The sequence below is a fragment of the Lepidothrix coronata genome, unplaced genomic scaffold, assembly GCF_001604755.1.
Source record: "Lepidothrix coronata isolate B3197 unplaced genomic scaffold, Lepidothrix_coronata-1.0 Scaffold2, whole genome shotgun sequence".
In the NCBI taxonomy this organism is placed as follows: domain Eukaryota; kingdom Metazoa; phylum Chordata; class Aves; order Passeriformes; family Pipridae; genus Lepidothrix; species Lepidothrix coronata.
The window spans coordinates 12,591,613-12,604,726 of NW_016690182.1; the positions used below are offsets into that span (position 1 = coordinate 12,591,613).

Consider the following 13,114-nt stretch of genomic DNA (forward strand, 5'->3'; position numbering starts at 1 on the left):
CCGGCACCGGGGCGGGAGGGGGCACCGAGCCCGGGGGCAGGGAGGCTCCCGCGGCCCGCCGGTAGGTACCGGCACCGGGGCGGGAGGGGGCACCGAGCCCGGGGCCAGGGAGGCTCCCGCGGCCCGCCGGTAGGTACCGGCACCGGGGCGGGAGGGGGCGCAGAGCCGGGCGACGGGGCCCCGGCGCGGCCCTTCCCGCGGGTTTACAGCAAGTGCCGGGGTCGGGGGGTTCCCGCCCTTCCCGGGAGCCGGTGCCCGTGGCGGCTCCCCCCGCTCCCGCTCGGCTCTCCCGGCTGCGCCTGCCGGCCCGCCCCGGCACCTTCCGCCGCTCGGCGGGGAGACCCGGGGGGCCTGTCCCCGCTCGGCGGGGGCAGCAGGGCTGCCCGCGGCCTTCCCGGTCCCTCGGTTCGCCGGGAGCCGTCCCGCTGGGAAGCGGCGATGTGTTACCGGGCGGAGCGGGCACTAACTCGCCGGGCCCCGGATACCGGCTCCTGCCCGCGGGTTTAGGGGATCCTGCGCCCTCCCCGTCTCCCCCCCGCTCTCGCCGTTCCCCCTCGCCCCGCTTTTCCCGGTGGAGCGTGTCGCATCATTCTCGCCTCCCAGCCCGTACTTCGATCCCGGCGGTTTGCGGTGCCGGGCTCCCGCCGCTGCCGCAGAGCCGGTGCGGGGCCGGTGCTGCCCCGATCCTCGCCCCAGCGCGGCTGGAATCTGATAAACTCCGGGGCCATGGAAGTTAAATGGTGCCGGGCTCCGGGACCGGCGCTTCGGGAGCCGCGGCGGGGAGACACGGCACAAGTGCGGGTCTGATAGCGCAGCCCCCCGATGCACCGGGGGACATTCCCGGGGTACTGCCCGCGCTTTGGGGTGTCGCTGCTCGGCTGGCAGCGCAGCCTGTTTGCTGGCGCCGAGGATCTGTGGAGCTGCTGGAGAACGTGCCTGAGTGACACGCGAGAACGGAATTTCCTCGTCCTCGCGCTTTATTTTTGTGTTTTGCCTCAAAAAAACATCCCGACCGCAGGTTTATTGCCCCGATGTGCACAGCTGGCGAGGGCTAGAGCACAGCTGGCGAGGGCTGGAGCGCGGCGAAGGGCCGCTCTGCCCAGCGGGCTGCGGAGTTTCTGGAGAGGGCAAACGGCTCTGATTGCTCCGTCATTCCCTCAAGTCCGGACACGCCGGCGTTAATGGCTCCTGCCCTTCCTGGCTCTCTCCCAGGCCTCCTCAGCCAGCCCGAAACCTCGGCTGAGCCTTTGTTGTCGGAAGGCGGCTTCAAGGAGACCGGCTCTGCCGGAGGAGCCGCCGCAGCCGGGCGGGAGCTGGCACAGCGCTGCCCGCCGGAGCACGGGGCACTGCCGGCTCCCGGGTGGCAGGGGGGCATCACCGGGCAGCGGCTGGCAAAGCCGGGAGGTGCCACCGACCCGTCAGCCTGCCTTCGGGGGACCGTTGAGCGCGGGCTCGAGCTGCTCCTTGACCCTCCCGCTGTGGTCAGCAGTGCCCCTTCCGCCCGTACCCCAGCTCCGGCAGCAGCAACCCTCGCTCCGTGTCGGAGCTGACTCCGGCTCCCGCGGGTGCCGTGGGCTCTGTGCTGAGGTTGTCACTGCTGCATTTTGCCGGCGAGGAGCAGACTCGAGGCTCCTCGCTTGGCTCGTGCCCCTGACCGAGTGGTAACACCACCGGCCACGGCACGGAGGGCGAGGGGCTGGCCCCGGCAGTGGTGCTGGAAAGTGCGCCGAGGGGGTGTTCCTTGAGGATGCTCCTGGAAATAGACAGCGAGTGGGACAGGAGTACGAGGAGGAAGGAGGAATTCACGCCAGTGGCAGCAGCAGCTGCTTCAGTTCAGGCAGGTGGTTACAGAGCCCTGGGTGTGTCGGCTGCGATCGGAGCCGGGTCCTGCAGAGCCTTCCACGGCGGCAGGGAGGGAGGCCGTGTGTGTGCACAGCCCGCATCCATCCTGCTTTGGAAATGCTGCTTTGGAGAAGAAATGGAGCTGCAGTGGGTGATAAATCCCTGCCTTGCAGAGCGTGCTCCGGGCAAGCCGTGCTGGCCTCCGTGGCACAGGCACGGCTCTGGGGTGTGCCAGCAGTGTGTGTTGGTGTGTGTGCATGTCCGTGTTTGTGAGCAGGGTGGGATCGGCCCTGGGACTGATAAATGACTTATTTTTAAAACTGGGATTATGTTGTCTCCTGCTCATCCCCTCTAGGGATGGAGAGATGTTTCCAAACCCTCACTGAGGTTTTCCCCTGGGCTCTCCGTGGGTTTCTGAGCTGTTGGTCGGGGCCACTGCAGTGGGGAGGGGGGTTTGAGCCTGTTATTGCTTGGGTCAGACCCTGGCTTTGGGCAGTCAGCGCATCCCAGAGGCTGGTCATTGGTGAGACTGTGGCTCTCAGTTGTCCCATCAGAGATGCTGGAACCAGAACTATCTCTGCAGGCTGCACAGCCGGTTCGTTAAGTAAAGCTGATGAGCACTGTGATTATTTTGTACCTCTGGAGGGAGTTGCTGCTGCCGATAACAAACCCACCTTTGCCTGCTCAGAATCCCTCCGAGGCTGGTGCTCCCCTGGTTGGGGCGAGAGAGTCTGTGGCTGCTTCCCTGAGCTCCCTCCTGTGGAGTGAAAGCCTTGGGGAGGCTGGAGCCTATGTGGCTGCTTTTCCTTGGTTTTGATGTTCTTCCCCCTGGAAAACAAGTGTGTGTTGGAACCTAATGAGTTCCTAGCTGTACTGTCATCTTGTGCAAGTGAGCAGCTCTCTCGGCCCCTCCGATTAGTGAGTGGACACGTGGGGACGCCGATGATTGGCCTCAGGCTTCTGCTTCCAGTGCCCTCACTTGCTGCTGTGGAGCCTGGATCCCAAAAATGTCAGGGCAAGAAGGTCAGCAGTGGGAGAATGGGGTGTCTGTGTGGCGCTGAAAGGCGCCTTGTGCTGTGTGAGGGCGAGGGGCTCTGTCAGCGTGGGGAGAGCGTCTCACCCCTTGGATCCTGGGCGCCTGCCTGTGTTCTTGCACAGTGCTGGAAACATTGGGTTGGATCTTTGTGCCAGCAGCCCTGGGCCTGCCTTACCCATGGGTGTAGGGAGGGGGACAGTACTGAGCCCTGAGAGTGTGGCTTGGGAGGACATGGGGCAGAGCTAGGCATGCTGCAGCCCTGGCCTTTGGGGTGCCAGGGGTAGGGCCCTGTGTGGCAACTTTGGCATCTGGTCCCAGCCCCTGGCCCCCGAAGCGTGGCCGGCAGCAGAATGGCCCCTTTTGTGCCTCTGGACATGCTGCCCTTTCTCAGGAAACAGCCAATTGTGCTCTCTGGCAGCGCTGGGCTCCGTCACCGCCTCCACTCTGGCCCTGCCTTGTGTCCAGGCCCCGTGGCCAGGCAGTGGCCAGGATGGGGACAGCCTTGCCCTAGCTTAGCTGGGGCTCCCGGCTCACTGCTGGGGGGAAGGCAGCCCCCAGCAAGGCCCACCAGCAGCAGGGAGAGGAGCAGGTTGCTGGCCCTCGGGACCACTGCAGTGTGAGGATGGAGCTTGGTGACAAAAAGCTGGTGCAGCCGGGGCTGGTGGGAGGTCAGACTGAACCACTTTTCATCTCTTCTCTGTGCAGTCTCAGCCCTGGTGCTGATTGGCCTCTGTGCAGCTCACTGGTCCCCATGTCACCATGGGCTTGGTTTCCTCCCTGAGCAAACAAACCTGACGGTTCCCTGGGTGCAGGAGGCATCCCTCTGTCACTCTGTCTCCTGCTTCCCTCCTGCCTTCGGAGTCCTCGCTCAAGCTGTCATCCCTCTCACAGAATCATAGAATGTGCTGAGTTGGAAGGGACTCATCAGGATCATCAAGTCCAACCCTGCACAGGACACCCGAAAATCCCACCCTGTGCCTGAGAGCATTGTCCAAACACTTCTTGGACAGGCTTGGGGCTGTGACCACTTCCCTGGGGAGCCTGTTCCAGTGCTCTGCCACCCTCCGCGTGAAAAACCTTTTCCTGAGGTAAACCTCTTGTCCCTGTCTGTTAAATTGAAGTAGAAACGGCTTGTGGAGGGTGATTCCCAATGGAAACTATTTATTATTGAAGCTGTTCTGGCTGGGAGGTCCCAGTGAGGAGCTGCTGCAGGAGCCTGATGTGGCTGCCAGGTCTTCCTGACTGGGTGGTGGCAGCTGGTTCGCTTCCTTTTGGGCATTTCCCGTGGGATTTCCGCCCTTGGACAGGAAGAGGGTGTGGATGGGGTCTGTTTGGAATGTGCCAGAGCAGCCTGTGAATGGATGGGGACGCTGCTGTCACCATGTGGGTTAAAGTGCTGCTGAGTTTTTTACACTCAGTAGAGAGACTGAAGGGAAGTGGGGGTGGGGGGGAGTTGTGCGGGCTTTTTGTTTGTCTTTTTGGGGAGCTGGAGTTTTTGATTTTTCTGGGATTTTTTTTATGGGCGTTGCAGTTGGATGCTGTAAGCTCTCAGGTCTCAAAACTGTGTATTTTGTAGATCTCAATGTCTGGACTATCATCTTGAGGGGGGAGAGGAAAATGCAGAGGCTTGTAAAAAGCCAGTGTGAGAAATAAATGGGAACTTGCTGCATCAGTGAGACTCTGAGGGCAGATCCCAGGGATGTGTGTTGCAGCCATGCAGGAGCACGTGTAGCAGGACTGTGTGCCCAGCTGTGTTGGGGGTCCCACAGCTTTGCCCGCTTTCCGTGGGATCCTGAAATGAAATGGGCTCCATGCCTCTGCAGAATGTCATTACTCTTGTTTATAACTGAAATTTGTGTCTAAGAGGGAAATGAATTGCTCAGTCTGTTTGTTTATTCCTCATTTTGCAGACACAGGAACTAGACTACGTTGGGGTAATGGCCTAGAAATTAAATTTCACTTTAATGCACAAACCCAATTTTGAGTTGGTTGACCGAAGAGGAAAAAATTACCTTCAGGCAGGAGGCAGAGGCCTGGCTGGAGCAGGGTTCAGGCCCAGTGCAGTCAGTGTGAGCTGGGGAAGATCTGTGGGGGTACAGGGGAGGTGTGGACCTGTCAGCCCTCTAAGCTGCAGCCTGCAGCATCCTCTGACAGCACAGCAGGGATATTGAGGAATAAATTAGCTTTTTGCAGTTTCAAAGAGACGCAGAGCAGCTTAAATGCATTTCATGGATGATCCTCAAAGAACCCCACAAATCTGGCTGTGTTACAGGGCTGAATGCAGTGAGGCAGGGAAGGGCCATCTAAAGGGTGCTCAGGAACCTGGAGCACGGGTGGGCTGGAGTGGCAGCACCGGTGTTTGAGCTCCGGGCATGGGGCTCTGGGCAGCTGCTCTGGTTTGCTGCCCGCTGGGCCTCCTGGGAGGGAGGAATTCGGGGCTTTGAGCCAGGCTGACCTGGCTCAACACATCATTAAGGAGCAGGCTGGGGTTTTGGCTGGATGCTGTGCTGGCTCAAACTGCCCCCCATGCTGTCGTGATGCTGAGCCCCAGTGTGACACCGTGACAGTGGCACTGCTGGCTGTGGTGCTCGTGCTGCCTGGGGTACTGTGCCCTGCCCCAGGATTTGTTTTGCCCACTAGGGTGTCCAAGGCTCCAGGGTGTGTGGGAGCTGCTCTCTGGCCTTTGATCAGCAGTTTTTCTCCAGCTCTGGCTGTTAGCAGATGGTTTGGGAGAGGGGGAAGGAGGCAAGTGAGGGTGGCAGGGGTCTGCAGGTTCCCATGCAAGGGGGAAAGAACAGGTACAGGGGAGGAAAAGGACAGGCACAGGAGCTTCACATTCCTCCTGTAAGTGCTCCAGAGCCCCGGTGCTGGACCTGTTTCCCATGCAAGGGAGCAGACGTGGATCCAGACTTTGGAAGTCCTACACAAGATGATTTATCCTGATGGAACCTGACCTTGAGCCAGTGCTCAAGGGCAGCCAGGGCTGCTGGTGGTCACAGCCCTGTTATTGCGGCTTTGGATGAGGTGTCTGCACCTCCTGTTCTGAACTCCTTGCATCTGGCTGAAATCTCATGGGAGAAAATGTGGTGTTTTTAACTCTGAGACTGATGAAACGCTGCCCAGAGAGGCTGTGGAGTCTCCATCCGTGGAGGTATTCAGAACCCAGTGGGTCACAGTCCTGGGCAGCTGACTCCAGGTGACCCCAGGTGAGTCAGTCTCCATTGCCAGAGCTCCCTGCAGACCTCGGCATTTCTGTGGCTTACTGGATTCTCACCTGGGAGCGTGGTGGGCCAGCACAGTGCCCGTGCTCCCCAGGTGCAGCAGGAATCCCAAAGCTCTGGATTGCTGCAGAAATACATTGGCTCAGGCCACATAATGGCATTTTGTTTATCTTAAGCAGCTGATGCTTGAAGCCGGCGCTGGGGCGCTGTGGGAGCTGCTCTGGATGCACGTCCCGGGAGCATCCTGTGTGCACGTCAGCGTCTCCCCAGCTCCGGCTGGAACACGCAGGCTCCTACTCCGTGTTGCCAGGGATTCTCCCCCCTCTCTGTGCTGTAGTGCTGCCGGCAATTCCTGGAGCCAAACGGTGTGTACAGGGGCTGGAGCACCGAGCGAGGATCCCGACCGGCTCAGAAACTCCGCTGGGGCCCGGCCTTGCGCTCTCCACTGGTGCCTCTCTGCCTGCTTTGCTGTTTTCCCCTCCCAGAAACGTGTTCTCAGGGTTTTTTTTGCTTGGATGTTTTCCCTGGCTGCAGTGGCTCCAGCTCTGCTCCCTTGTGCTGGAAGTGTTTGTGTGCCTGTAGGAAGGAGAACGGGACAGGGTTTGTCTGGCAGGAGGGTGGTGAGTGCTGAGCTGTACAACTCTGTGAGGAGCAATCCTGCCAGAATCCTCTTCCTTGTTGTGTTCCTTCTCCTTCGTGACCAGTGGTGGGAGATGGCTCTGAGGCCAGTGGGCACCCAGAGGACGTGACTGAAGTTCTCTGGGATCCCTGCTTCTCTGTGCTTTGCCTCTCAGGTTTGCTTTCCTCCTGGGAATTCTCGTGTTTCTCCATAATGAGGGCTGGCCTCTCGAAGCAACAGGCTCCTTGTTTTTATCCTCTGTGATTTTTCTTGGCCCCTGAATCCAGACCTGATCCTTCTTGGTCTGCCTGTTCTCCCAACATTTGGGCTGCCTTGTGCCATCTGTGAGAACTGGTGGATAGTGCAAAACTGAATTTCTGGGAATGACATCGGGCTGGTCCATGGCTCTGCTATGCTGCAAAAGGAGGAACCCAACTTCTGGGGTTGTGTGGGTGCTTGTGCTGTCATCTCTGTGTCCCCTGTCTCCATGTGTGACACATTTGTGGTTTTCTGGCATTAAATCTTCAGCCTTTTCCCATCCCTTTTATCTGAGTCCTTTAGCAGCTCCAACTCGTGAATAGTCATCACTGTGTTATGGCCCTGTGTGTTGGGAAGTGACTGGGATGCTCTGCGGGGTCACCCATCAGTTGCAGGGTGCTGTGTGTCACTGAGGGAGGTGCCACAGGTCTGAGGACTCCTCACAGCCCCTTGGCCATGGACAGGATCCATCTCCAATGCTGGCCTGGTGTCCTTGCTGCATGTGGGGGTGGCAGGGGGCAGGAGAGGGGGCTTGGAAAGCTGCTCAGTGCTTCAGCCTTTAGATGAGGGAGACCATCAGCATGGCAGTCTGATTCATATATTACATATAATATTATTTTTTAAACTCTTTTGCTCCTGCCAATACTTTCCCAAGTCTCTGGCCAGCATCATGGTCAGTCCTGGAGTGACCCTGCAGAGTGCTGTGCTCCCTCCAGCATCCCGGGAATTTGTGTCCATTTGTCATTCCTCAGCAGCTGTGAGCTTTGCTGGCTGCCTGTGGAGCCACAGCAGCTTCCCATGGGGAATCAGGAGTGTCGGATGCTCTCGGGGGCGAAGGCACCTCTGTGTGTCAAACCCCAGCCCCTGCGAGGCTCTGGCGTTGTCTGTGATTGTGACAAATGCAAAATTGGGAGTGTTTTGGGTTCCTTTCAGATCATTAAAGAACTCGTTGAAGTACGAGAGCAGGTATTGTCTGTGCCATGCCTCTTGTCACCAGAAGCCTCTGCCTCCCTCCGGCAGCCCATGGGGAGGGAGCAGGGATGACAGGAGGAAATTACCTTTGTAGTTACTTGCTTCATCTCCTGAATTGCACCTGAGCAGAGCTGAGAGGGATGGCAGCAGATCTGCAGCCCCTGCGTGCCCCCAACATTAGCTCGGCTGCCTCTTGGAGAAGGGAGCAGGACTTTGGAGTGATGCAGCTTGGTGGAGCCATGCTGGCCAAGGAACAGGGGTGATGGAGGCAACTGCCGTGGTCTGAATCCTCCAGGAACTGGTATGGGGATGCTGAAGTGGTTTGGCACGCTCTGGGATGTAGCCTGTGCTGGGTTCAGGGTTCTTCCCTGGTCCTTCTCTGCAGGCTGATCCAGGGGGTGACAGGGTGAGCTGAGTGTTTCTCCTGACTGTGTGTGCTCCAGACCTGCCTTGAGCTCGGTGCTTAATCCCCAGCCTGGCATGAGCTGTGGAAAGCTGTGCCAAGAAGCAACACAGGCCATGCTGGTGTCCTTGGCTCAGGCAACATCTCCTGGGTGGTTAGGGAGTGAGCCTAGGGCTGATCCCAGAGGATGGGGAGTGTGGCATTGCTGTTGGATGTGCCTCAAAGTGTCAGGGACACTGCTGTGACATTCCGAGCAGGGGGTGGGATGCGGGGACAGGCAGTGGCTCTGAGCCAGGGGAATCGGTGCTTTTTTGTTTATAAATGTGTTTTATTTAGAGATAAAGGGCAAAAGTGCTCCTGTGCTGCAGTGGTGAGGGCAGAGAGCCCTCTCCAAAGGGATGCTAATGGTTGTGAGTCACTTGAGAGCCAGGGAGCTTTTTGTCTTGAAAGGCTTTAAATGACCTGGATAATGTGCTGGAAAAATGTCCGGGGAGCACGGGGTTCCTCTGTCATTCTGCAGCGCCAGGAGGAGGACTGGGAAATCTGGCTGGCTTATGGAGCACTCCCAAGGGGCCAGGGTAGGAAAAAGGATTAAAAATTGTTATGATTTGAAAACAAGCCCTGGTTGGGCCCTCTCTGGAATGAAGAGGAAGTAAATGTAGGAACAGCAGATCCCTGGCATCCTCTGGCTGGCTGTCAAGGGTGGTGTGGGGGTCCCTTCTCTGCAGTGACGTGGGAGCTCTCCTTGCAGTTTGCTCGTGGTTGCTCTGAAATGCTGTTGGCATTGCCAGCTGTGCCATGCTGGAAGCAAAGCATGGCTGGGGCACTGTGCAAGCTCTGTCCCCAGACCTGCTTTGGGACCCTCGGTGTGTGGGTGCCCACAGCCCTCAGCTTGAGACAGGAGCTTCTGGCTCTGGGAAAAACGTGACTCCAGAATGTGTCCTTGTATGCTAGCCTCTTGCCAGGGTAAGCCTGGAGTGGTGAAGCCCCAGGCTGATCCCTCGGCTGCGGCAGCTTCCCTCATTTTATATCATTAGTCTCTTTTATCCGGTCAGGGAGCCCAGTTACACCAGTCTGGGAGTCAAGTTGCACCAGTCAGGGCACCTCTTTCTGAGCATGGCGAGGGGGTGGGTGTGAAAGTCCGAAATATCTGCTACCTGCATTGTTTCTGCACTGGGGATTAGCACTAATTATCCCCCCATTGTCTCCACTTCCTGCAGGAAGCCTTGTTTATCCTTTCCACCTCCCAGGAATGCAGCCCAAGGAGCCGTGCAGATATATTTAACCTTGCACAGAGCAGCACAATGGCCTTTGGATTTCCCGGCTCTGTGGTATCTGTCAGAAGCGGAGCTGATCTGTCGTTTCGGGATGGGGAGGTTGGAGCGGTCGCTGGGTCGGGGCAGCAACAAGGCTCTGGGCTGACTGTCACAGCCTCCGTCCGCGCCAGAGGCCGAGATCTGCCAGGAGGCTGGAATTGCCTCTTTTCCTGCCGCAGCGCCGAGCAGCAAAACGGGACTGAAACGGTGTGGCTGGCAGCGTGTGTTGCTGTGGGCTGCAGGGCTGGGGCACACACGCTCCTCGGGGCTCTGTCAGGACACACGGCAGCCCCGAGCCCAGTGGGGACCTGACAGAGCCCTGGGTTCAGACAGCCGCTCCCAGCCCTTCTGGAGCCGTTCTTGCTCCCACGGCCCTGTTCAGTTGTTTTCCTTCCCTGTGGAACTGCCCAGCACAGGTCAGGAGGTGCAAAGGGGCAAAGCACGGGTTGGGGGGCACAGTGGTGGCACAGGCTGCCCCTCTCAGGCTCTGTGTCTTTGCCAGGATGGAACCGTGCCATGCAGGGGGAACCCCTCTTCTTTGGTTGAGGATCTGTTATTATTCTGTCCCTCAGAAAACATCCCTCACAGTAGATCTTTGACTTTTGCACAGCACCAGGGTGCCTGGGGAGCACTGGCGAGGGGCTGGCTCCTTGCTGGGATGCACTGGCCCCTCACTGTGTCATGCTTGCATGGCAGCAGCACCAAAACCTTCCCAGATGCGTGTCTGTGCCTCCTGGCTCTTTCCCGTGGTGGGCTGTGCCGTGAGCCCAGCCTTGCTGTCACTATGGTCATGTCTCTGCACCTCTTTGAACCCTGCTCCCTCATGGATGAGTAGCACCAGCGTCCCACGTTGGGACTTGGTGTCCTGCAGAAAGCGCAGGAGTGGAGAGCCACCCCAGTGGCTTGTGGGGTGTAGACCTCAAAGGATTCCGGTGCCTAATACAGCGCTGGGGCTGTGAATGCTGGAGCAGGCTGCTACTGCTCCAGCCTCTGGAGAGACAGAGGGGTTTGCCCTTGGAATATGCTCCTCCTTAACAAAACGATCCTCAGTGCGGGACTGGGGGTTCTCAGTGCGGGGCTGGATGATCTCTGCAGCATCCATCTGGGGGATAACAGCCTTGCCTTGCTCTGGAGCCCAAAGAGCTCCAGCTGCAGCAGCAGCCATGCCCTCCCTCATTCTTGCCAGGCCAGGAGCTGCTGGCTGTGGTGGGGATGAGGCCAGGCTGGAGCTGCATTGCAGGCAGTGGCTGAGGAAGAGGGGAAGGACGTGGAGCCACAGGGTGCGCCCGGAGAAAGGCTCGGATCAAAAGGCTGCTGCCATGTGTGGTCTGGCTGGAGCCAGCTGGGAGCAGGGCTGGTTTTGGGAGCTGCTGGTGCTGGCACGAGTGCTGGAGCCGCTCTCTTGCTGTACAGCATCGGCTGGAGAGGCCAGGACAACAGGGTGGCAGGAGAGCACAGAGCTGCAGGAGAGGTAAGGGAGGGGAGGGAGGGAGGGAGGGGGGGTGATGGTGAGAGCTGGAGCAGTGGAGTGCTGTGGCAGGAAGGGAAGGAGTATTTGCAGGGGGGTGGCAGGGGGATGGCAGGGCTGCCAGGGCCACGGGAGCACTGGACCTGCCAATTTGGTGGTGTGCCCAGTCCCCAGCTGCTTTTCTCAAGGGCCAGGCTGGAAGGGGCTCACTCACATCTGTGATGGTCTTGGGAACGTGGGGCTGCTCCTCCCGCCGTTGCAGCAGCCCTCGAAGCCATGTGCCTGCATATGTCCCTGGCTCAGGCACTGCTGTGACCCCCCCCCGGCTTCAGCTGGGGTTTCAGCCCCTGAGCTGTGGTGGCAGCTGCTGGTGGAGAGGCAAGGGCTGTGTGTTTTGGCATTGCAGGAGGAATGGGATGGATGGATGGACACATGCAGTGCATGGGGAGGAGAGCTCTGGTGGGCTGTGACCTGCCAGAGGCTGAGCCTGGCTGCTGCAGCACCAGTTTTCATGGATTATGGAGTGCAGGGGACCCAGGGAGCTGTGGTGTTCCCCAGGAACTGGAAGCAACTGCACTGTGCTCCAGGGACCTGCTGAGTCAGAGGGGCTGGAGAGATGCCCTGTCCCTTTTGTGTCCTTTTGACCTCCAGGCCACCAAGGGAGGTTGCTGGGGAAGTTTTCCACACCGTGTCAGTGGGAATTGCCCCATAATGTCCCCAAGGGCGACATGCAGCATTGCTGCCTGTCTCCAAACCACTGCAGTTTCTGAGGAATCTGCATGGTGTGATTCCTGCCGAGTGGCTGTGGGAGCTGGGGAGCAAACTGCAGGGAATCCCTCCCTAATCCACCTTGCAGCTCATGGGCTCCAAATCCCTGGGGAGCCTTTAGTGGACACATGCCGTGCTGAGGTGCCGTGAGAGCATTCCAGGAGCTGGCACCTCACTTGTAGGAAAGAGGTAAAGTCTTGCATTACATGTACTAGGATGTCACTGGAGGTCAAACAGAGGAGCTTCGTTTGGTGCTTGCCTCTCTGACATCGCGGAGGTGGATGAGGTGGAGAGCTCGTGGGCTTTGGCCAGAGCATCCTTGTCCTGTGCAGGTAACCCAAGACAAGCTCCTGGAGCTCCTGCTGCTCCCTGGTCAAGATCTCCATGAAATCCTGATAACATGCTGGAAGGCTGGCACCAGCACGGGAGAACAGGGAGCATGGCTTGTGTCCTTGTGCAGTCACGACCCACTCAAACAACAACTCGTTTGTGCCTCATCCTGTGCTAAAGTCCCGTTGGGATGGACGAGTGCAATGTCAGCAGCTGATGTTTAACACTGGGCCAAAAAACCACTCCGGTTGCCCAGAGCCTCCCCACATCCCAGCCCACGGGAACAGGGCTCTTCGTTCCGCATCGGAAGCAGATGCAGGGGGGAAGGTTTTGTGGCATTGCCAGAAGCAGTGGATGATGGATTTCTGCCAGCTGTGAGTAGATTATCAGCTGTTTGAACCAATGGGAAGTGTTGGGCCGCAGTGCTGGCAGAAGGGGGTGGACAGTAGCACAGGCTGGGCGGGGGCAGAGTATTTGGGGGTGCCAGGGAGAACCTGCTGGGGCGAGGGCTGCTGGTGTGTGTGTAAACCACCAAAATCCCTGGGGGGATGGGTGGTGGGGGCTCTGGAGCTGCTCCACGAGCAGAGATGTTATCAGGAAGGAGAGGGAGAGAAGCAGGGGTGGGAAATGCAGCACCCCAAACCAGAGAGGCTGGAGGGGCACCCCGAGATGGATGGGAGCAGGGATGTAGGGAGCTGCTGCCACAGGAAGGAGAGTGCTGACTGGGGGCTTGTGCTGGACTGGAGCATCCCAGCTTGGGTCCATACAGGCACGTGGGTAACTGAGGCTTATGTGCAGTTCACACATTGGGAGTAATTCTCCTGGGGGATGAGGGGGAGGAAAACCCCATCCAAAACTAGTCGTGCAAGCAGCGAGGGCAG

General features: G+C 58.8%; 1 protein-coding gene across 4 annotated transcripts in view; it reads left to right on the forward strand.

The window, feature by feature from the left end:
• Positions 1-24: 24 nt before the first annotated feature.
• Positions 25-13,114, forward strand: part of MID2 (midline 2) — a 77,638-nt gene continuing 64,548 nt past the window's right edge. For 2 of the 4 annotated variants that reach the window (XM_017819406.1, XM_017819423.1), the window contains exon 1: positions 25-61. The gene's annotated coding sequence lies outside the window, so the exon portion shown is untranslated. Of the gene's footprint in view, positions 62-107; positions 130-11,046; positions 11,139-13,114 lie in introns of those variants that run through there. The other 2 variants (XM_017819414.1, XM_017819420.1) reach the window with 2 other exon arrangements.